The 24,432-nt window shown below is 42.0% G+C and overlaps 1 long non-coding RNA gene across 1 annotated transcript; it reads left to right on the top strand.

Annotated features, from left to right (window-relative positions):
* Positions 1-1,542: 1,542 nt before the first annotated feature.
* Positions 1,543-19,421, top strand: LOC139755005 (uncharacterized). Its single transcript, XR_011714006.1, has 2 exons — positions 1,543-1,600; positions 14,629-19,421. It is a non-coding gene; the product is annotated as an uncharacterized lncRNA (long non-coding RNA).
* The last annotated feature ends 5,011 nt before the right edge of the window (positions 19,422-24,432 follow it).

The following is a 24,432-nucleotide window of genomic DNA, read 5'->3' as shown; positions in this document are numbered from 1 at the left end:
TGAGTAACATGAAGTTGTGTCCCCACAGTTGTAGTGTACCACATGATGAGTAACATGAGGTTGTGTCCCCACTGTAGTAGTGTACCACAGGATGAGTAACATGAGTCAGAGTCCCCACAGGTATAGTGTACCACAGGATGAGTAACATGAGGTTGTGTCCCCACTGTAGTAGTGTACCACATGATGAGTAACATGAAGTTGTGTCCCCACTGTAGTAGTGTACCACATGATGAGTAACATGAGGTTGTGTCCCCACAGTTGTAGTGTACCACAGGATGAGTAACATGAAGTTGTGTCCCCACAGTTGTAGTGTACCACATGATGAGTAACATGAGGTTGTGTCCCCACTGTAGTAGTGTACCACATGATGAGTAACATGAAGTTGTGTCCCCACTGTAGTAGTGTACCACATGATGAGTAACATGAGGTTGTGTCCCCACTGTAGTAGTGTACCACAGGATGAGTAACATGAGTCAGAGTCCCCACAGGTATAGTGTACCACAGGATGAGTAACATGAGGTTGTGTCCCCACTGTAGTAGTGTACCACATGATGAGTAACATGAAGTTGTGTCCCCACTGTAGTAGTGTACCACATGATAAGTAACGTGAGGTTGTGTCCCCACTGTAGTAGTGTACCACATGATGAGTAACATGAGGTTGTGTCCCCACTGTAGTAGTGTACCACATGATAAGTAACGTGAGGTTGTGTCCCCACAGTTGTAGTGTACCACAGGATGAGTAACATGAGGTTGTGTCCCCACTGTAGTAGTGTACCACATGATAAGTAACGTGAGGTTGTGTCCCCACTGTAGTAGTGTACCACATGATGAGTAACGTGAGGTTGTGTCCCCGCAGTTGTAGTGTACCACAGGATGAGTAACATGAAGTTGTGTCCCCACAGTTGTAGTGTACCACAGGATGAGTAACATGAGGTTGTGTCCCCACAGTTGTAGTGTACCACATGATGAGTAACATGAGGTTGTGTCCCCACAGTTGTAGTGTACCACATGATGAGTAACATGAGGTTGTGTCCCCACAGTTGTAGTGTACCACATGATGGTAACATGAGGTTGTGTCCCCACTGTAGTAGTGTACCACATGATGAGTAACATGAGGTTGTGTCCCCACTGTAGTAGTGTACCACATGATGAGTAACATGAGGTTGTGTCCCCACTGTAGTAGTGTACCACATGATGAGTAACATGAAGTTGTGTCCCCACAGTTGTAGTGTACCACATGATGAGTAACATGAGGTTGTGTCCCCACAGTTGTAGTGTACCACATGATGAGTAACATGAAGTTGTGTCCCCACAGTTGTAGTGTCCCACATGATGAGTAACATGAGGTTGTGTCCCCACTGTAGTAGTGTACCACATGATGAGTAACATGAGGTTGTGTCCCCACTGTAGTAGTGTACCACATGATGAGTAACATGAGGTTGTGTCCCCACAGTTGTAGTGTCCCACATGATGAGTAACATGAGGTTGTGTCCCCACAGTTGTAGTGTACCACATGATGAGTAACGTGAGTTTGTGTTCCCACAGTTGCGTTGTGAGAGGCGTCTGTCATATAAGCCGCACAAGGAGTCCAGCGACCCAGGTGAGTCATGACGCTCCTCCCTCGCTTGTTGCTTCCTCTCCCTTCCTCCGTCCTGCGCCTACCTCGTCCACGCCCGCCCTACCAACCCTGCCTCTCTCCCTTTGGTGGTCCATACCCTACCAACCCTGCCTCTCTCCCTCTGGTGATCCATACCCTGCGAGCCCTGCCTCTCTCCCTCAGGTATCCCTACCCTGCCAGCCCTGCCTCTCTCCCTCTGGTAGTCCATACCCTACCAGCCCTGCCTCTCTCCCTCAGGTGATCCCTACCCTACCAGCCCTGCCTCTCTCCCTCAGGTGATCCCTACCCTACCAGCCCTGCCTCTCTCCCTCAGGTGATCCCTACCCTACCAACCCTGCCTCTCTCCCTCAGGTGATCCCTACCCTGCCAGCCCTGCCTCTCTCCCTCTGGTGATCCATACCCTACCAGCCCTGCCTCTCTCCCTCAGGTGATCCCTACCCTACCAGCCCTGCCTCTCTCCCTCAGGTATCCCTACCCTACCAGCCCTGCCTCTCTCCCTCTGGTGATCCCTACCCTACCAGCCCTGCCTCTCTCCCTCAGGTGATCCCTACCCTGCTAGCCCTGCCTCTCTCCCTCTGGTGATCCCTACCCTGCCTCAAGTCAGACCCTGCCCTCCTCCTGGATGCGCTGCACCATCATATACTCACACCCAACTGGAGGATGAGGTTATACCCAACGTGTTTACGTAAGCCAAGGGTTGAACTGTGTGGTGTTTTGAATTTAACCAAGAAATTTGGGCAGAAGATGAAACTGAGTACCAATAAATCTTACAAGGTTACTGCTTCCCTAATGCTGCCCAGGTGAGGGAGGTAACATGACCTGCACGAGGAGGAAGAGCAAGCTTGAGTAGTAAAGGAGGAGAGGAAGAGCGAACTGAGGTGTGTAGGGAGGAATCATTCTCATACGAGTGAATAGGGCTAGGAGAGAGAGAGAGAGAGAGAGAGAGAGAGAGAGAGAGAGAGAGAGAGAGAGAGAGAGAGAGAGAGAGAGAGAGAGAGAGAGAGAGAGAGATGTTATGAAATGTTATGAAGATGTCGAGATGGACGACAAAAGTTTACCAGAAACTCTGAGAGAAGAGGACCAGAGGTGAGCTACACAGGAGAGATCACCAGTACACCTAGCACTGCGGAGTCTGTACTGGTGATCACCAGTACACCTAGCACTGCGGAGTCCATACTGGTGATCACCAGTACTCCTAGCACTGCGGAGTCCATACTGGTGATCTGAAATAAGGAATTGGAATTCAAAGTGTCTAAGAAAGTGAAAGTTTAGGAGTTTCAAGGACTTTGGACTCAACAGAAGCGGGCGTAATGTGACATTAGTTAGAGGTATTAGAGCGGTCGCCTTTCTTGGGGATGGGCTCTGCCGAAGCGTGCTTCTAGGCTGAAGGGAACTCAAGATTTCAGACCACGGGGAAATTGGCGAGCAGTGGCTGGTGCTCGCTCAGAGGTACATTCACTTCGAACTCGAGGAGGTATGCCATCTTTACTGTATACCTGGAAGACCCTGCGTGAGAAGAATATATATATATTATATTTTTTTTTTTTATTATACTTTGTCGCTGTCTCCCGCGTTTGCGAGGTAGCGTAAGGAAACAGACGAAAGAAATGGCCCAACCCACCCCCATACACATGTATATACATACGTCCACACACGCAAATATACATACCTACACAGCTTTCCATGGTTTACCCCAGACGCTTCACATGCCTTGATTCAATCCACTGACAGCACGTCAACCACGGTATACCACATCGCTCCAATTCACTCTATTCCTTGCCCTCCTTTCACCCTCCTGCATGTTCAGGCCCCGATCACACAAAATCTTTTTCACTCCATCTTTCCACCTCCAATTTGGTCTCCCTCTTCTCCTTGCTCCCTCCACCTCCGACACATATATCCTCTTGGTCAATCTTTCCTCACTCATTCTCTCCATGTGCCCAAACCACTTCAAAACACCCTCTTCTGCTCTCTCAACCACGCTCTTTTTATTTCCACACATCTCTCTTACCCTTACGTTACTCACTCGATCAAACCACCTCACACCACACATTGTCCTCAAACATCTCATTTCCAGCACATCCATCCTCCTGCGCACAACTCTATCCATAGCCCACGCCTCGCAACCATACAACATTGTTGGAACCACTATTCCTTCAAACATACCCATTTTTGCTTTCCGAGATAATGTTCTCGACTTCCACACATTCTTCAAGGCCCCCAGAATTTTCGCCCCCTCCCCCACCCTATGATCCACTTCCGCTTCCATGGTTCCATCCGCTGCCAGATCCACTCCCAGATATCTAAAACACTTCACTTCCTCCAGTTTTTCTCCATTCAAACTCACATCCCAATTGACTTGACGCTCAACCCTACTGTACCTAATAACCTTGCTCTTATTCACATTTACTCTTAACTTTCTTCTTCCACACACTTTACCAAACTCAGTTACCAGCTTCTGCAGTTTCTCACATGAATCAGCCACCAGCGCTGTATCATCAGCGAACAACAACTGACTCACTTCCCAAGCTCTCTCATCCCCAACAGACTTCATACTTGCCCCTCTTTCCAAAACTCTTGCATTCACCTCCCTAACAACCCCATCCATAAACAAATTAAACAACCATGGAGACATCACACACCCCTGCCGCAAACCTACATTCACTGAGAACCAATCACTTTCCTCTCTTCCTACACGTACACATGCCTTACATCCTCGATAAAAACTTTTCACTGCTTCTAACAACTTTCCTCCCACACCATATATTCTTAATACCTTCCACAGAGCATCTCTATCAACTCTATCATATGCCTTCTCCAGATCCATAAATGCTACATACAAATCCATTTGCTTTTCTAAGTATTTCTCACATACATTCTTCAAAGCAAACACCTGATCCACACATCCTCTACCACTTCTGAAACCACACTGCTCTTCCCCAATCTGATGCTCTGTACATGCCTTCACCCTCTCAATCAATACCCTCCCATATAATTTACCAGGAATACTCAACAAACTTATACCTCTGTAATTTGAGCACTCACTCTTATCCCCTTTGCCTTTGTACAATGGCACTATGCACGCATTCCGCCAATCCTCAGGCACCTCACCATGAGTCATACATACATTAAATAACCTTACCAACCAGTCAACAATACAGTCACCCCCTTTTTTAAATAAATTCCACTGCAATACCATCCAAACCTGCTGCCTTGACGGCTTTCATCTTCCGCAAAGCTTTCACTACCTCTTCTCTGTTTACCAAATCATTTTCCCTAACCCTCTCACTTTGCACACCACCTCGACCAAAACACCCTATATCTGCCACTCTATCATCAAACACATTCAACAAACCTTCAAAATACTCACTCCATCTCCTTCTGACATCACCACTACTTGTTATCACCTCCCCATTTGCGCCCTTCACTGAAGTTCCCATTTGCTCCCTTGTCTTACGCACTTTATTTACCTCCTTCCAGAACATCTTTTTATTCTCCCTAAAATTTAATGATACTCTCTCACCCCAACTCTCATTTGCCCTTTTTTTCACCTCTTGCACCTTTCTCTTGACCTCCTGTCTCTTTCTTTTATACATCTCCCACTCAGTTGCATTTATATATATATATATATATATATATATATATATATATATATATATATATATATATATATATATATATATATATATATATATGTATATATATATATATATATATATATATATATATATATATATATATATATATATATATATATATATATATATATATATATATATATATATATATATATATATATATATTCCTATGAGTCCACGGGGAAAATGAAACACGAAAAGTTCCCAAGTGCACTTTCGTGTAATAATCACATCATCAGGGGAGACACAAGAGAGAAATATAACCGTCAGTTGACATACATCGAAGAGACGAAGCTAGGACGCCATTTGGTAAACATGTAATTGTCCAAAACATACAGCGAGCGTTCATAAACTTATCATTTTACAAATCTTATCAACAATAAAGTTATCTAATTTGTATAGACCATCACTAATATTAAGATTATAATTCTTTGTGTATTTGATAATAGAAGATTCAATGATATTTCTCTTGGTAATAAAGCTAGAGCTAATAACTGAGATGGCGTTACTCCAGTCATTACAATGATCATAGTTTTTAACATGATTAAACAAGGCATTTGATTCTTGTCCCGTTCTTATACTATATTTATGTTGCTTAAGTCTAACAGAAAGATCCTTACCAGTCTGACCAACATAAAATTTATCACAGTTTCCACAAGGAACTTTATAGATGCAACCAAGAGAATTTTCTAGTGAATTCCTGATTAAGATATTCTTTATAGTATTATTGTTGCTAAAGGCAACATTTACATTAAAGGATTTAAGCAGCATGGGAAGCAAAGTGAAATTATTATTAAAAGGGAGAACTAAAAGATTCTTGGTGTCAATGGGAGGTTTGGGCTCAACTCTATAAAATGATTTCTTTGCTAACTGAAGGGATTTGCTTTGAAGAATGTATGTGAGAAATACTTAGAAAAGCAAATGGATTTGTATGTAGCATTTATGGATCTGGAGAAGGCATATGATAGAGTTGATAGAGATGCTCTGTGGAAGGTATTAAGAATATATGGTGTGGGAGGAAAGTTGTTAGAAGCAGTGAAAAGTTTTTATCGAGGATGTAAGGCATGTGTACGTGTAGGAAGAGAGGAAAGTGATTGGTTCTCAGTGAATGTAGGTTTGCGGCAGGGGTGTGTGATGTCTCCATGGTTGTTTAATTTGTTTATGGATGGGGTTGTTAGGGAGGTAAATGCAAGAGTTTTGGAAAGAGGGGCAAGTATGAAGTCTGTTGGGGATGAGAGAGCTTGGGAAGTGAGTCAGTTGTTGTTCGCTGATGATACAGCGCTGGTGGCTGATTCATGTGAGAAACTGCAGAAGCTGGTGACTGAGTTTGGTAAAGTGTGTGGAAGAAGAAAGTTAAGAGTAAATGTGAATAAGAGCAAGGTTATTAGGTACAGTAGGGTTGAGGGTCAAGTCAATTGGGAGGTGAGTTTGAATGGAGAAAAACTGGAGGAAGTGAAGTGTTTTAGATATCTGGGAGTGGATCTGGCAGCGGATGGAACCATGGAAGCGGAAGTGGATCATAGGGTGGGGGAGGGGGCGAAAATTCTGGGGGCCTTGAAGAATGTGTGGAAGTCGAGAACATTATCTCGGAAAGCAAAAATGGGTATGTTTGAAGGAATAGTGGTTCCAACAATGTTATATGGTTGCGAGGCATGGGCTATAGATAGGGTTGTTCGGAGGGTGGGGGGGGGGGGGGGGCGTGTTGGAAATGAAATGTTTGAGGACAATATGTGGTGTGAGGTGGTTTGATCTATTAAGTAATGTAAGGGTAAGAGAGATGTGTGGTAATAAAAAGTGTGATGGAGGGAGCAGAAGGTGTATTGAAATGGTTTGGTCACATGGAGAGAATGAGTGAGGATATATTGACAAAGAGAATATATGTGTCAGAGATGGAGGAAACGAGGAGAAGTGGGAGACCAAATTGGAGATGGAAGGATGGAGTGAAAAAGATTTTGAGTGATCGGGGCCTGAACATACAGAAGGGTGAAAGGCGTGCAAGGAATAGAGAGATTTGGAACGATGTGGTATACCGAGGTCGACGTGCTGTCAGTGGATTGAACCAGGGCTTTTGAAGCGTCTGGGGTAAACCAAGGAAAGGTCTGTGGGGACTGGATGTAGAAAGGAAGCTGTGGTTTAAGTGCATTATACATGACAACTAGAGACTGAGTGTGAACGAATGTGGCCTTTGTTGTCTTTTCCCAGCGCTACCTCTCTCGCGCGCGGGGGGAAGGGGATGCCATTTCATGTGTACCGGGGTGGCGAAGAGAATGGATGACGGCAGCAAGTATGGATATGTAATATATATATATATATATATATATATATATATATATATATATATATATATATATATATATATATGTAGCATTTATGGATCTGGAGAAGGCATATGATAGAGTTGATAGAGATGCTCTGTGGAAGGTACTAAGAATATATGGTGTGGGAAGGAAGTTGTTAGGAGCAGTGAAAAGTTTTTATCGAGGATGTAAGGCATTTGTACGTGTAGGAAAGTGATTGGTTCTCAGTGAATGTAGGTTTGCGACAGGGGTATGTGATGTCTCCATGGTTGTTTAATTTGTTTATGGATGGGGTTGTTAGGGAGGTGAATGCAAGAGCTTTGGAAAGAGGGGCAAGTATGAAGTCTGTTGGGGATGAGAGAGCTTGGGAAGTGAGTCAGTTGTTGTTCGCTGATGATACAGCGCTGGTGGCTGATTCATGTGAGAAACTGCAGAAGCTGGTGACTGAGTTTGATAAAGTGTGTGAAAGAAGAAAGTTAAGAGTGAATGTGAATAAGAGCAAGGTTATTAGGTCCAGTAGGGTTGAGGGTCAAGTCTGGCAGCGGATGAAACCATGGAAGCGGAAGTGAATCATAGGATGGGGGAGGGGGCGAAAATCCTGGGAGCCTTGAAGAATGTGTGGAAGTCGAGAACATTATCTCGGAAAGCAAAAATGGGTATGTTTGAAGGATTAGTGGTTCCAACAATGTTGTATGGTTGCGAGGAGTGGGCTATAGATAGAGTTGTGCGCAGGAGGGTGGATGTGCTGGAAATGAGATGTTTGAGGACAATATGTGATGTGAGGTGGTTTGATCGAGTAAGTAATGTAAGTGTAAGAGAGATGTGTGGAAATAAAAAGAGCGTGGTTAAGAGAGCAGAAGAGGGTGTTTTGAAATGGTTTGGGCACATGGAGAGAATGAGTGAGGAAAGATTGACCAAGAGGATATATTTGTCGGAGGTGGAGGGAACGAGAAGTGGGAGACGAAATTGGAGGTGGAAAGATGGAGTGAAAAAGACTTTGAGTGATCGGGGCCTGAACATGCAGTAGGGTGAAAGGTGGGCAAGGAATAGAGTGAATTGGATCGATGTGGTATACCGGGGTCGACGTGCGGTCAATGGATTGAATCAGGGCATGTGAAGCGTTTGGGGTAAAAAATGGAAAGCTTCGTGGGGCCTGGATGTGGAAAGGGAGCTGTGGTTTCGGGCATTATTGCATGACAGCTAGAGACTGAGTGTGAACAAATGGGGCCTTTGTTGTCTTTTCCTAGCGCTACCTCGCACACATGAGGGGGGGAGGGTGATGTTATTCCATGTGCGGCGAGGTGGCGATGGGAATGAATAAAGGCAGACAGTGTGAATTGTGTGCATATGTATATATGTATGTGTCTGTGTGTGTATATGTACGTGTACATTGAGATGTATGGGTATGTATATTTGCGTGTGTGGACGTGTATGTATATACATGTGTATGGGGGTGGGTTGGGCCATTTCTTTCGTCTGTTTCCTTGCGCTACCTCGCAAACGCGGGAGACAGCGACAAAGCAAAATAAATACAATATATATATATATATATATATATATATATATATATATATATATATATATATATATATATATATATATATTCCCTGGGGATAGGGGAGAAAGAATACTTCCCACGTATTCCCTGCGTGTCGTAGAAGGCGACTAAAAGGGAAGGGAGCGGGGGGCTGGAAATCCTCCCCTCTCGTTTTTTTTTAATTTTCCAAAAGAAGGAACAGAGAAGGGGGCCAGGTGAGGATATTCCCTCAAAGGCCCAGTCCTCTGTTCTTAACGCTACCTCGCTATCGCGGGAAATGGCGAATAGTATGAAAAAAAAAAAAAAAAAATATATATATATATTTTTTTTTTTTTTTTTTTTTTTTTTTATACTTTGTCGCTGTCTCCCGCGTTTGCGAGGTAGCGCAAGGAAACAGACGAAAGAAATGGCCCAACCCCCCCATACACATGTACATACACACGTCCACACACGCAAATATTCATACCTACACAGCTTTCCATGGTTTACCCCAGACGCTTCACATGCCTTGATTCAATCCACTGACAGCACGTCAACCCCTGTATACCACATCGCTCCAATTCACTCTATTCCTTGCCCTCCTTTCACCCTCCTGCATGTTCAGGCCCCGATCACACAAAATCCTTTTCACTCCATCTTTCCACCTCCAATTTGGTCTCCCTCTTCTCCTCGTTCCCTCCACCTCCGACACATATATCCTCTTGGTCAATCTTTCCTCACTCATTCTCTCCATGTGCCCAAACCACTTCAAAACACCCTCTTCTGCTCTCTCAACCACGCTCTTTTTATTTCCACACATCTCTCTTACCCTTACGTTACTTACTCGATCAAACCACCTCACACCACACATTGTCCTCAAACATCTCATTTCCAGCACATCCATCCTCCTACGCACAACTCTATCCATAGCCCACGCCTCGCAACCATACAACATTGTTGGAACTACTATTCCTTCAAACATACCCATTTTTGCTTTCCGGGATAATGTTCTCGACTTCCACACATTTTTCAAGGCTCCCAAAATTTTCGCCCCCTCCCCCACCCTATGATCCACTTCCGCTTCCATGGTTCCATCCGCTGACAGATCCACTCCCAGATATCTAAAACACTTCACTTCCTCCAGCCTCTCACCATTCAAACTCACCTCCCAATTGACTTGACCCTCAACCCTACTGTACCTAATAACCTTGCTCTTATTGACATTTACTCTTAACTTTCTTCTTCCACACACTTTACCAAACTCCGTCACCAGCTTCTGCAGTTTCTCACATGAATCCGCCACCAGCGCTGTATCATCAGCGAACAACAACTGACTCACTTCCCAAGCTCTCTCATCCCCAACAGACTTCATACTTGCCCCTCTTTCCAAAACTCTTGCATTTACCTCCCTAACAACCCCATCCATAAACAAATTAAACAACCATATATATATATATATATATATATATATATATATATATATATATATATATATATATATATATATATATGTATCTTTTTCTTTCTTTTAAACTATTCGCCATTTCCCGCGTTAGCGAGGTAGCGTTAACAACAGAGGACTGGGCCTTTTTTTGGAATATCCTCACCTGGCCCCCTCTGTTCCTTCTTTTGGAAAATTAAAAAAAAAAACGAGAGGGGAGATTTCCAGCCCCCCGCTCCCTCCCCTTTTAGTCGCCTTCTACGACACGCATGGAATACGTGGGAAGTATTCTTAATCCCCTATCCCCAGGGATAATATATATATATATATATATATATATATATATATATATATATATATATATATATATATATATATATATATATATATATATAAATATATATATATATATATATATATATATATATATATATATATATATATATATATATATATATATTTTTTTTTTTTTTTTTTTTTTTCTTTTCTTTTAAACTATTCGCCATTTCGCGCGTTAGCGAGGTAGCGTTAAGAACAGAGGACTGGGCCTTTTTTGGAATACCCTCACCTGGCCCCCTCTGTTCCTTCTTTTGGAAAATTAAAAAAAAAAAAAAAAAAACGAGAGGGGAGGATTTCCAGCCCCCCGCTCCCTCCCCTTTTAGTCGCCTTCTACGACATGCAAGGAATACGTGGGAAGTATTCTTAATCCCCTATTCCCAGGGATAATATATATATATATATATATATATATATATATATATATATATATATATATATATATATATATATATATATATATATATATATTTGTGTATGTATATGAATGTATACGTTGAAATGTATAGGTATGTGTATGTGCGTGTGTGGGCATTTATGTATATACATGTGTATGTGTGTGGGTTGGGCCATTCTTTCGTCTGTTTCCTTGCGCTACCTCGCTAACGCAGGAGACAGCACCTAAGTATAATAAATAGATGAATAAGATAAGGATTTAGAGAAAGTATTACTAGACAAGTATAACCTTATATAACATATATAACTTGTAAAAAATAATCCTAGACCAGTATATAATTATATAACTTGAAGAAAATAATCATAGACTAGCATATGATTATATTAGTTGTAGAAAATACTTCTATACTATTATAAACTTATATAACCCGCAGAAAATAATCCTAGACCAGTATAGACTTATATAACTTGTAGAAAATAATCATAGACCAGTATGTGATTATATAACTAGTAGAAAATAATCTTAGACCAGTATATACTTAGATAACTTTAATATTCTCAGACCAATAAAAATCTATATAATTTGTAGAAAATAATCCTAGACCAGGGTATACTTATATAACTTATAGAAAATAATCCTAGACCAGTATATACTTATACAACTTGCAGAAAATAATACTAGACCAGTATATATTTGTATTACTTGTAGACAATAATCTTAGACCAGTATATACTTAGATAACTTTATTTTGATAATCTTAGTCAAATAGAAATTTATATTACATGTAGAAAATAATCCTAGACCAGACTATGATTATATGACCTGTAGAAAAGAATCCTAGACCAATATATACTTATATAACTTGTGGAAAAATAATCCTAGATCAGTCTATAATTATATAACTTGTAGAAAATAATCCTAGACCAGCATATGATTATATAACCTGTAGAAAATAATCTCAGACCAGCATATAATTATATAACTTGTAGAAAATAATCTACACCCGTATGTGATTGTATAACCTGTAGAAAATAATCCTAGACCAGTGTATAATTATATAACTTGTAGAAATAATCCAAGACCAGTATATAGTTATGTAATTTGTAGAAAACAATCCTAGGCCATCACATACTTAGATAACTTGTTTAATCCCAGACCAATGTAAACTTATATAACCTTTAGAAAATGATCCTAAACCTATGTATATTTGTATAACTTGTAGAAAATAATCCTAGACCCGTATATATTTACAAAAATTGTAGAAAATAATCATAGACCAGTATTTTATTATATAACTTATAGAAAGTAATCCTAGACCAGTATAAACTTATTCAACTTATAGAAAATATTCCTAGACTAGTATAGACTTATATAATTTGTAGAAAATAATGCTAGACCAGTATTTGATTATATTACATGTAGAAAATAATCCTAGACCAGTATATGATTATATAACTTGTATGAAATAATCCTAGACTAGTATATGATTATATAACTTGTAGAAAATAATTCTAGACCCGTGTATGATTATATAACTTGTAGAAAATAATCCTAGACCTGTATATGATTATATAAGTTATAGAAAATAGTCTTGGACCAGTATATAATTACATAACTTGTAGAGAATATTCTTAGACAAGTATATAGTTCTATAAGTTATAATGAATAGTTCTAGACCCGCATATAATTATAAAACTTGTAGATAATAATCTTAGACCAGTAGATAATTATCTAACTTGTAGAAAATGACCCTAGACCAGTATATAAATATTTAACTTGTAGAAAATAATCCAGACCATTATATAATTATTTAACTTGTAGAAAATGTTCCTAGACCAGCATATAATCATCTAACTTGAAAATGATCCTAAACCTGTATATGATTATCTAACTTGTAGAAAATAATCCTAGACCAGTAAGTAATATTTTAACATGTAGATAATGTTCCTAGATCAGTGTATGATTATCTAACTTGTAGAAAATATTCCTAGACCATTATGTAATTATTTAACTTGTAGAAAATAATCCCAGACCAGTATATGATTACTTAACTTGTAGAAAATGTTCTTAGACCAGTATATGATTATCTAACTGGTAGAAAATAATCCTAGACCAGTATGTGATTATATAACTTGTAGAAAATAATCCTAGACGAGTACATAATTATTTAACTTGTAGAACATGATCCTAGATCAGTATATGATCATTTAAGTTGTAGAACATGATCCTAGACCAGTATATGATTATTTAAGTTGTAGAACATGATCCTAGATCAGTATATGATCATTTAAGTTGTAGAACATGATCCTAGATCAGTATATGATCATTTAAGTTGTAGAACATGATCCTAGATCAGTATATGATCATTTAAGTTGTAGAACATGATCCTAGGCCAGTATACGATCATTTAAGTTGTAGAACATGATCCTAGATCAGTTTATGATCATTTAAGTTGTAGAACATGATCCTAGACCAGTATATGATCATTCAAGTTGTAGAACATGATCCTAGATCAGTATATGATCATTTAAGTTGTAGATAATGATCCTAGACCAGTATATGATCATTTAAGTTGTAGAACATGATCCTAGATCTGTATATGATCATTTAAGTTGTAGAACATGATCCTAGATCAGTATATGATCATTTAAGTTGTAGATAATGATCCTAGACCAGTATATGATCATTTAAGTTGTAGAACATGATCCTAGATCAGTATATGATCATTTAAGTTGTAGATAATGATCCTAGACCAGTATATGATCATTTAAGTTGTAGATAATGATCCTAGACCAGTGTATGATCATTTAAGTTGTAGAACATGATCCTAGATCAGTATATGATCATTTAATCTGTAGATAATGATCCTAGACCAGTATATGATCATTTAAGTTGTAGAACATGATCCTAGATCAGTATATGATCATTTAAGTTGTAGATAATGATCCTAGACCAGTATATGATCATTTAAGTTGTAGAACATGATCCTAGATCAGTATATGATCATTTAAGTTGTAGATAATGATCCTAGACCAGTATATGATCATTTAAGTTGTAGATAATGATCCTAGACCAGTATATGATCATTTAAGTTGTAGAACATGATCCTAGATCAGTATATGATCATTTAAGTTGTAGATAATGATCCTAGACCAGTATATGATCATTTAAGTTGTAGAACATGATCCTAGACCAGTATATGATCATTTAAGTTGTAGATAATGATCCTAGACCAGTATATGATCATTTAAGTTGTAGATAATGATCCTAGATCAGTATATAATTGTATAACTTGTATTAGAGTCGTATTGTGTAGGTTAAGGAGACGTGATGGTGAGTATGTGGACAGACATACACGATACACCTCCTCCTCGTCCATCCTCAGGTTCCCAGCAGGAGAACCCGTCGACCTCCAGTTCAGTGGTATATTCGGCCAACGAGACGACCGGTGTGGTGGACACCTTGAACGACCTGTATGTGTCCAGTGATGAACTAGGCCTCAAGGTTAACGGCACTTACCCCAACACACACCTTCAGGAGAACCATCAGCGAGTCTAAACTGCTCCACTGCATCGTGTGTGTGTGTGTGTGTGTGTGTGTGTGTGTGTGTGTGTGTGTGTGTGTAATGACCTTTTTAAACATTATGGGTAGAGAGTTTTACACCCATTAGGGGGCCTCATCTCTGGAACAGTTTCTGTTATCATACAACTTCTCAAAGTAATTTATGATCTCTACACAAACAACGTCTTCAGTCATTCTGTTCCAGTCATCCACGATTCTTATCATATAACAATATTTCTTCTGATGTTTTTTTCTTTTAAGGAGTTTCTTGGATAATTTCATGATATGTCCTCTGGTTGCTTTATCCCTACATCTCTCGAGGACATGTTTACTCTCAGCCTCATCAACCTTTTTTCAAAATTGAGAAGGTCGTTGTTATCAGGTCACCCCTCACTCTTCTCTCTTTCACGGAAGGCAAATTTAAAGCCTCTACCCTTTCCTTGTAATTCAGCTCTCTTAATTCTGGTGCCATCTTTTTAGTACTCTCCTCTGGACCTTCTCTATCAGCTCTTTGTGCCTCTTTAGGTGACCAAACTTGAGAAATGTTTTCAAATTTCCACCTTATGTAGGATATGAACAACTTGTTTAATATTTCTTTATCTGTACACTTGAGAGCTGTTCTGATATTTGTCAGATGACAGTTGATCTTCCTTACTGTTCTTCCCATGAGACTCTGGCTACAGGTTCATATATTTCTTAAGAAACACCAAAAATTTAATTGAAATCTCATGAACAGAGGATCATTGAATGTCTATAGTTTATGGTGGTAACGTATGTACCTAAGGAATGTCAATAGTCTTCAGACTGATTTCCCGCTTCTTGTTCCCTCCACCTCTGACACATATATCCTCTTTGTAAACCTTTCCTCATTCATTCTCTCCATATGTCCAAACCATTTCATTTCCACACATCTCTCTTACCCTTTCATTACTTACTCGATCAACTCTCCTTACACCACATACTGTCCTCAAACATAAATATCATTTGCAGCACATTTGCCCTCTGCAGTATTCTGTTACAGTCCAGGGCTCGCATCCGTACAACATCACTCGCATCATAATACATTTAAAATACCCATTTTCACCCACCCACATAGTGACCCCTCTTTCCATACATTTCTCAGTGCTTCCAGAACCTTCGCCCCCTCACCCACTGTGTAACTCACTTTCGCTTCCTTGGCACCATTCGGTGCTTTGTTCACTCCCACGCATCTAAAATACTTCACTTCCTCCATTTTTTATTCAGATTCACACCGCAAAGAACCTGTCCCTCTGCCCCAGTGGACTTAATAACCTTGCTATTATTCACATTATTCTCAATTTCCTCTGTTCACACACTCTTCCAAACTCAGACACTGACTTTTGTAATGTCACTCGATCTGCCACTGGTACCGTGTCATCAGCAAACAACTGACTCACTTCCTAGGTCCCCTCACTCCCACAGTCTGCATTTTTGCCCGTTTCCAAGACCCTTGCATTTCCCTTCCTCACCACCCCATCCATACACAAATTAAACAGCCATGGTGACGTCAAACACCCAAACCACAGACTCACCTTCTCCAGGAATCACTTACCCTCCTATCAACACAGTTGCATGTACGCCTTACTCTCTTGATAACACCTCCTTGTTGTGTCTAATAGCTTTCCTACCGCGTCGCATAATCTCAACGCCTTCCGCATAACATTTCTCTCAGCCCTGTCTCATACTTTCTCCAGACCCATAAACGCAACATACAAATCTTTCTGTTTCTCTAAGTATTATTCACACACATTCTTCAAAGCAAATTCCTGGTCCACACATCCTCTATCACTTCTGAAACCACATTGTTTCTCCCCAGTCTGATGCTCTGTACATGCCACCACCCTCGCAATTACCATTTCTCCATACAGCTAACCAGGCACACTCAACTATCTAATACCTCTTTAATTCAGTCACATTTGTCCAGCTTCCCTCTATCCAGCGGCACTGTAAATGCATTCCACCGATCACATGATCCATACAAACATTAAGAATCCTAATTAACCAATGAACAACACAGTCAACCCCTTTCTAAGCAAACTCAACTGGAATACCATCCACTCCAGCTACCTTGCCATATTTCGTCGTATGTAAGGCTTTCACCACCTCTTCTCTCTTCACTTGCCATGACTCTCTCACTTCGCATACCTCACTTACCTCAACACCGTGCATCTGCCACCCTATCATCAAACACATTCTGCACCTTCAAAGTACTCACTCCATCTCCTCCTCACTTCATATCTACTTATTACCACTTCCCCATCTGCTCCCTTCACCGATGTTCCACTTTGTTCTCTTGTTTATCTCACATTGTTCATCTCCTTCCAGAACATGTTATTTTCCCTGAACTTTGCTGATACTCGCTCTCCCAAACTCTATTTGCCTTCTTTTTCATCCTGTGCACCTTTCCGTTGACTTCCTGCCGCTTATTCATGTACATCTCCCAATCACTCACATTCCTTCCTTGTAAATACCACCCATACAACTCTCTTTTCTCTTTCACTAAAAACTTTGTTATCCTGCCAATCACTTTCCTTTCTCATCTCCCATCTCACGCATGCCACTCACTTCTCTCGCACTTACCAGCACTGCTTTCTGAAATACATCCCATTCATTACCCACTCCTCTAGCTTCGTTTACTCTCACCCTCTGCCATTATACACTCAATCTCTCCTGGTACTTCTTCATACAGGTCTCTTTTCTAAGCTCACTTACTCTCACCACACTCTTCCCTAAGATATCATTTCCTCTTAAACGAAAACTATACAGATCTTCACCTTCGTCTTCACCTGGAAATTATCAAACCATCCCGCCAGCTGCCTCTCTCAGTACATTCACATCCAGAAGTGTCTTGTGTACGCTTATCTTGTGTTCTCTTGTATACGCTCATCTTATCCAATCACGCTCTTGAACCATATGTCCTGCTCACTGTCCTGCATCCGTGGTTGATGTAGTGACCTTAATGCTTGCGAGGTATGCTTTTGTTGGATAACACCGATCACTACGTGCATCAAACAATACCACCGATCACTACATGCATCAAACAATACCACCGATCACTACATGCATCAAACAATACCACCGATCACTACATGCATCAAACAATACCACCGATCACTACATGCATCAAACAATACCACCGATCACTACATGCATCAAACAATACCACCGATCACTACGTGCATCAAACAATTATTGCAAACGATTATACATACACACGTACATATAGATACACACATACGGATGCACACATACAGATACACACATACATACAGATACACACATACATACATACAGATACACACACACACACACATACAGATACACACACACACACACACACACACACACACACACACACACACACATACAGATACACACATACATACGGATTAATATCGCAAATCTTAGAATCAAGTCAAATTACTTGCTGTGGGGCTTTTGTGAGCAGTGGATGTGAGTTGTACAGTAGTTTGGCTGGATCCGTTTAAAGGCATGAGGCGCCGGCACGGTGTGTGCTGACACTCACTGATCGCCTGGGTGTGGCAGCATCCACAGGTAGAGTGTGTGCTGACACTCACAGATCGCCTGGGTGTGGCAGCATCCACAGGTAGAGTGTGTGCTGACACTCACAGATCGCCTGGGTGTGGCAGCATCCACAGGTAGAGTGTGTGCTGACACTCACAGATCGCCTGGGTGTGGCAGCATCCACAGGTACAGTGTGTGCTGACACTCACAGATCGCCTGGGTGTGGCAGCATCCACAGGTACAGTGTGTGCTGACACTCACAGATCGCCTGGGTGTGGCAGCATCCACAGGTACAGTGTGTGCTGACACTCACAGATCGCCTGGGTGTGGCAGCATCCACAGCCACAATGTGTTATGCCACATAATCAAACATTTAGATTTTCGGACAATTTCTCTACTGCTGCTCTTGTAGGCTTGGTGTATGTACTGGCATCATTCAAGATCACTTCACTTTGCCTTTCTGTCGCTCTGATTTTAATTTCCCGTCACCGTAAGTGATGAATTCATGTTACATATGTTATCACTGTACTGGATTGATAGTGTTAGGTCTTCCAAGGATTTACTAGAGTCCACCCTATGTATCTCCCTGTTGCCGCATTGCATTTTCTGTGTACGAGTGTTTCTATATCAATGTTTCTTACAATCATATGCTGTCAAACTGTTGTAGAAGAAAACATTAATTCTTTATATGTATTTATTGAATGATGTCATGTTATATCAGCTGTGTTCATAATGTAATCATTCGTCTGCCTCGCGCGTCGTGTGAGGAGATCACTGGGTTGGGTGAGCGTCGTCGGCCCGCCCGCCCGGCTGGTGTGGTGCACGAAGCACAACTCTGGGTAAGACTAGAGACTTGGGCGGTGTTATCTGTCCATTGATTTTGTGACCAGGTTGGTATTGTAAGCTCTGCTAGGCTGTGTTTGTTGACCTGTGTTAAGAAGTTAGTAGGAGTTTACTAGTTATTGCTTATACATCATGACTATCACGACACAGTTCTAGAGTTATTTTGTATCTTGAACATCATTTGCCATGTATATGCTACTGTAAATAATAGGCTAAGCATAGGTATAACCCAGGTGTGTCAATAACCATTGAGAGGAGTGTGGGAGGAAGCAATGTCATGTATACGTAATGCCTGGCCCAGTGTGGCGGCCGGCAGCAGACTGAGGTGAGGTTTGGGGCAGTTCAACCTACATATGTCACGTCCTCAACTTGTGTACGGACTTCTGCAGAAGGTGGAGTCGTAACACCAGCAGATCGCATGATGACGCCATCGCCTTGATGCAGGTGCAGTCTACCTCGCACTCTCCTCATGTAACACTTGAGACTTGAGCTCAGGCACGAGTGGCCACTGTGTTTACAAACACGTCTTCGCGGCCACGTCACAGTGGCGTATCCCTCCAGGGTTAGCACTGGTCGCTAACGCCCTCACGACCGCCGGAGATCCTGAGGGCGTGCACAACCAGCTGTGCTCCAGGTGTTGAGGCTTAACTCAACTCCCACCTAGGCGATGCGACCTGTGTTGGTCGTGGGATGGAGGACGACTTGACGGCTTGGCTGCGGTTATGACCAACGGCGTCAGTGGCAGGTCGTCCATCCAAGATGGCGTCAGTGTCGTGAAGAATTTGTGTTATCTTGGCCGCGGTTCAGACTCGATCCTGTTCTCTGGAGCAGCCTGGTACCTCGATACGGTCGGTGATGCCTTTGTTACGCTGATTGCTGGCGCCTCCAGCTGCCAGGAGGGATCTCTACAGGCGAGAGATGGCGCCACCTGGTCGTCTCTCCAACATGGCGTCTGTCATATTCTCGCCACATCTAGCCTCGGGTAAGGTCGATGTTGTACACAGTGTGCGCTCAGTGCTTCTCCCGCTCCAGCCCTCAACCCCTTCATGAACAAACAGGTTGATGGGCCAACGTTGCGCTTTGGTACGGAGGAGGGAGAGGTAGCTCCCATGTAAAGGGGGTCGAGAGATGTACACGTATCAACTTGAGCTGTGTTCAGAATCATCTGATCACCAACACTTGGCGGCTTCCCGGAGTCGTATGCACCAGCGAGTCTCCTCTGATTGGTCCGGCCATCTGTCTGACGTCACTGTTGGACTTTGTCACCAAAGAAACCAAAAATTCCTCCTCGAGCGGCGGGTCGGTGCTGGCGCTACCAACGTAACACAGTGAGCCTCATTATGGGTGTGTGTTTACAGCGCTGGCCTGGAAATCACTGGATGAGACACGTTTATCAACAGAGTGATAGCAAGACAGCACACACACACACACACACACACACACACACACACACACACACACACACACACACACATACACACACACACACACACACACGCACACACACACATACACACACACACACACACACACACACACACACACACACACATACAGTAATGACGATTATCAACAACGCTTGGCAGCAACACACACCTCTGTTGATGTTATTTACCAAGTATTCCGCGGGTAAATCTTGGTTGTTGCAGATAATCGCACAGCAGTTAACTCTGCAGCAGCAATAATATGCTACACTTACCCGCGCATACGTTCGTATTTCCAATCACCAGACCTTCCTTAGCACACACACACACACACACACACACACACACACACACAACCTCCACAAGCTGTTCACCATCTCTGATGACCTCGCTGAATGCCCCACGACCCCAGTTGGTTGTGCCGCCAGTGGCACATTACTCACCTCTAACATACTCATCATAGATGCTCGCTCTCTCACCTCATAACTGCTAACTCACTCACTCACTCACTCAGCTGCATCCAAGACACATGCATGTCATCATCTTTCTTCTCGTGGCCAGGTGCATAAGCACCCACCTTTATCCCCTTTGCCTTTGTACAATGGCACTATGCACGCATTCCGCCAATCCTCAGGCACTTCACCATGAGCCATACATACATTGAATATCCTCACCAACCAGTCAACAACACAGCGGAATGCATGCATAGTGCCATTGTGCAAAGGCAAAGGGAATAAAGGTGAGTGTTCGAACTACAGAGGTATAAGTTTGTTGAGTATCCCTGGGAAATCATATGGGAGGGTATTGACTGAGAGGATAAAGGCATGTACAGAGCATCAGACCGGGGAAGAGCAGTGTGGTTTCAGAAGTGGTAGAGGATGTGTGGATCAGGTGTTGCTTTAAAGACAGAGTGTGAGAAATACTTACAGAAACATATTGATTTATATGTCACATGAATCTGAAGAAGGCATATAATAGGGCTGATAGAAATTCCTTGTGGAAGGTCTCAAGAATGAATGGTGTGGAAGGTAAGTTGCTGAAGCCGTGAAAAGTTTTTACAGTTTACGGCATGTGTACGAGTAGGAAGGGAGGAGATTGAGTGGTTCCAAGTGAATGTCGGCTTACGGCAAGGGTGTGTGATGTCACCATGGCTGTTTGATTTGTTTATGGATGAGGTGGTTAGGGAGGTAAATGCAGGAGTGTTGGAGAAAGGGGCGATTATGCAATCTGTGGAAGATGAAAAGGCCTGGGGGGGTGAGTCAATCGTTGTTTGCTGATGATACAGCACTGATGGCTGATTTGAGTGAGAAACTACAGAAGGCGGTGACTGAGTTTGGAAGAGTGCGTGACAAGAGGAAGATGAGAGTAAATACTAGTAAAAGCAAGGTTACCAGGTTTAGCAGAGTTGATGAGCAGATTACTTAGGGTGTGAGTTTGAATGGAGAAATTTGGAGGAAGTGAAGTGCGTTAGATGCCTAGGAGTGGACAAAGCAGCGGATGGAACCATGGATGCAGAGTCATAGGGTTGGGAAGGGGCCCAATGGAAACGTTTAGAAGAAGAGATCGTTATCTGGGAGGGCAAAAATGGGTATGCTTGAAGGAATAGTAGTTCCAACAATATTACATAGTTGCGAGACATGGGCGAAGGAGGGTGGCTGTGTTGGAAGTAAAATGTTTGAGGACAGACAATATGTGGTGTGAGGTGGTTTGATCGAGTAAGTAATAAAAGGGTAAGAGAGATATGTGGTAATGAAAAGAGTGTGGTTGAGGGATATGGAAAGATTGTACTGAAATTCTACATATGGGGAAAATGAGTGAAGAAAGGTTAACAAAGAGGTGGAGGGAACAAGGAGAAGTGGGAGACCAAATTGGAGATAGAAGGATGGAGTGAAAAAGATCTTGAGCGATCGGGAACTGAACATGCAGGAGGGTAAAAGGCTGCTCGGGATAGAGTAAATTGAAACGATGTGGTATACAAGGGTTGAGGTGCTGTGAATGGACTGAACCAAGGCATTTGGAGTGGCCGGGATAAACCATGGAAAGGTCTGTGGGTCCTGGATGTGGATAAGGAGCTGTGGTTTCGGTGCATTGTATACGACAGCTAGAGCACGGATGTGAGCCAATGTGGCCTCTCTTCATATGTTTCTGGCGCTACCTTTCAATGGCGATCAAGTATAAAAGAAATATACACGCAGCAGAAACACAGTGATGGGTGTGATCCAAGAATTTGCTGATAATCTCGAAGTAATATGCAATGCGATGAACAGATAATCTTGCTGAATTAACTTGCTGGGAAGTAGAGACGTACCAGAAACTAGCATATCCATCAGACGCTTCCATCAGACGTTTCTATTAGACGTTTCCATCTGACGTTCCCACCTGACGTTTCTATACGGCGTTTCCATGAGACGTGTCTACCTGACGTTTCTATACGGCGTTTCCATGAGACGTTTCCACCAAACTTTTCCATCTGACATTTTCATCACTTTCCCACGAGTCGTTTCCGCCTGTGCTTGCTTGTCTTTTACGTTTCTGTTTAAGAACCAGAATTTTTCCTTCTCCTTGGAAACACGCGTTGATACATCCCATCCCTGAGAAGGGTGACCATTCTGACCCATCTTCGGTCCTGTCTCCTACACTTTTTCTCTATTGTTTTAACCATTTCCTCTCCTCCACAAATAATCCAGTGAACTCATCCGCTGACGACTCAACACTGCATTCATCCACATCCTTCAACTCTGCTCCTTCTTCTCTTTTTCGATTTGTATCTCGTCTTGACACAGCTTCCTCAATAGACTCATACTTGGACAGGATATCTCAGTGGGGTACACAAAATCTTGTTGAGATGAATGCCTCCAAGACCCAGTTTCCACCCATCTCTGCGAAAACTCCTCATAACTCTCGTCTCTCCTTTGACGGTTCTGTAATTCCACCTCTTGACACACTTGGTATTACTGTAACATCCACTCTTTCTTGGAAACCCTACATTACGGGAATAGATAAGTCCGCCTATAAGAAACTAGGTGTCCTGTTTTGATGTTGAAACTTCTGTTCTGAACAGTTGCTCCGTTTGTACAATGGATTGATTCGTCCTTGTATGGAGTACTGCTCTCACATCATGGGTGGTTCTAGCTCTGTATCCTTACTTGACAGAGTTAGGTCGAAAGAGGTCTGACTTATAAACTGTCCCAGGCTAATTTCCACACTTGACTCTCTTGGCCTACGCCGCAATGTTGGTTCACATCTCCTCTGTAGGTATTACTTTAATTTTTGCTCCCGAGAACTGGCTGCTTGTGTGTCCCCACCACTAGCTAGACATTGCATTACTCGGCAAGCTGCTGCATCACATGATTACTGTGTGGCCGTTGACAACTCAAAGGTGGGCCGTTTTGATAACTGTTTCTTTACCTACACGTCGAAGCTTTGGAACTCTCTACGTTCTCATGTCTTTCCCAATAACTATGATCTGGCACAGTTTAGAATAGGTTTTTCACTTCGTCCAAATTTCGTAAATACTTTCACTTGTCTTCTTTTTCGGCTTCATAATTCTTTATGTATTTCAATTCAGGCCCGGCCTTGATGTGGACTTTTGCCCGTGACTGGAACCTTCAACATAAAAAAAAAGTTTTCGATCAGTCGTTTCCATCAAACACTTTCGTCAGTCGTTTCCATCAGTCGTTTTTTCAGACGTTTCCATTATACTCTCTATTCAAATGTTTCCACCAGACGTTTGTGATTGTACTTCATGTATCATGAGTGAGCTGCATACATTATAACGGGCTATGAGTGAGCTAGTTGTATTCATGACAGTAAAT

This window comes from Panulirus ornatus, chromosome 18 (genome assembly GCF_036320965.1).
Source record: "Panulirus ornatus isolate Po-2019 chromosome 18, ASM3632096v1, whole genome shotgun sequence".
NCBI classification, from domain to species: domain Eukaryota; kingdom Metazoa; phylum Arthropoda; class Malacostraca; order Decapoda; family Palinuridae; genus Panulirus; species Panulirus ornatus.
This window is presented reverse-complemented; position numbering and strand designations above follow the sequence as displayed.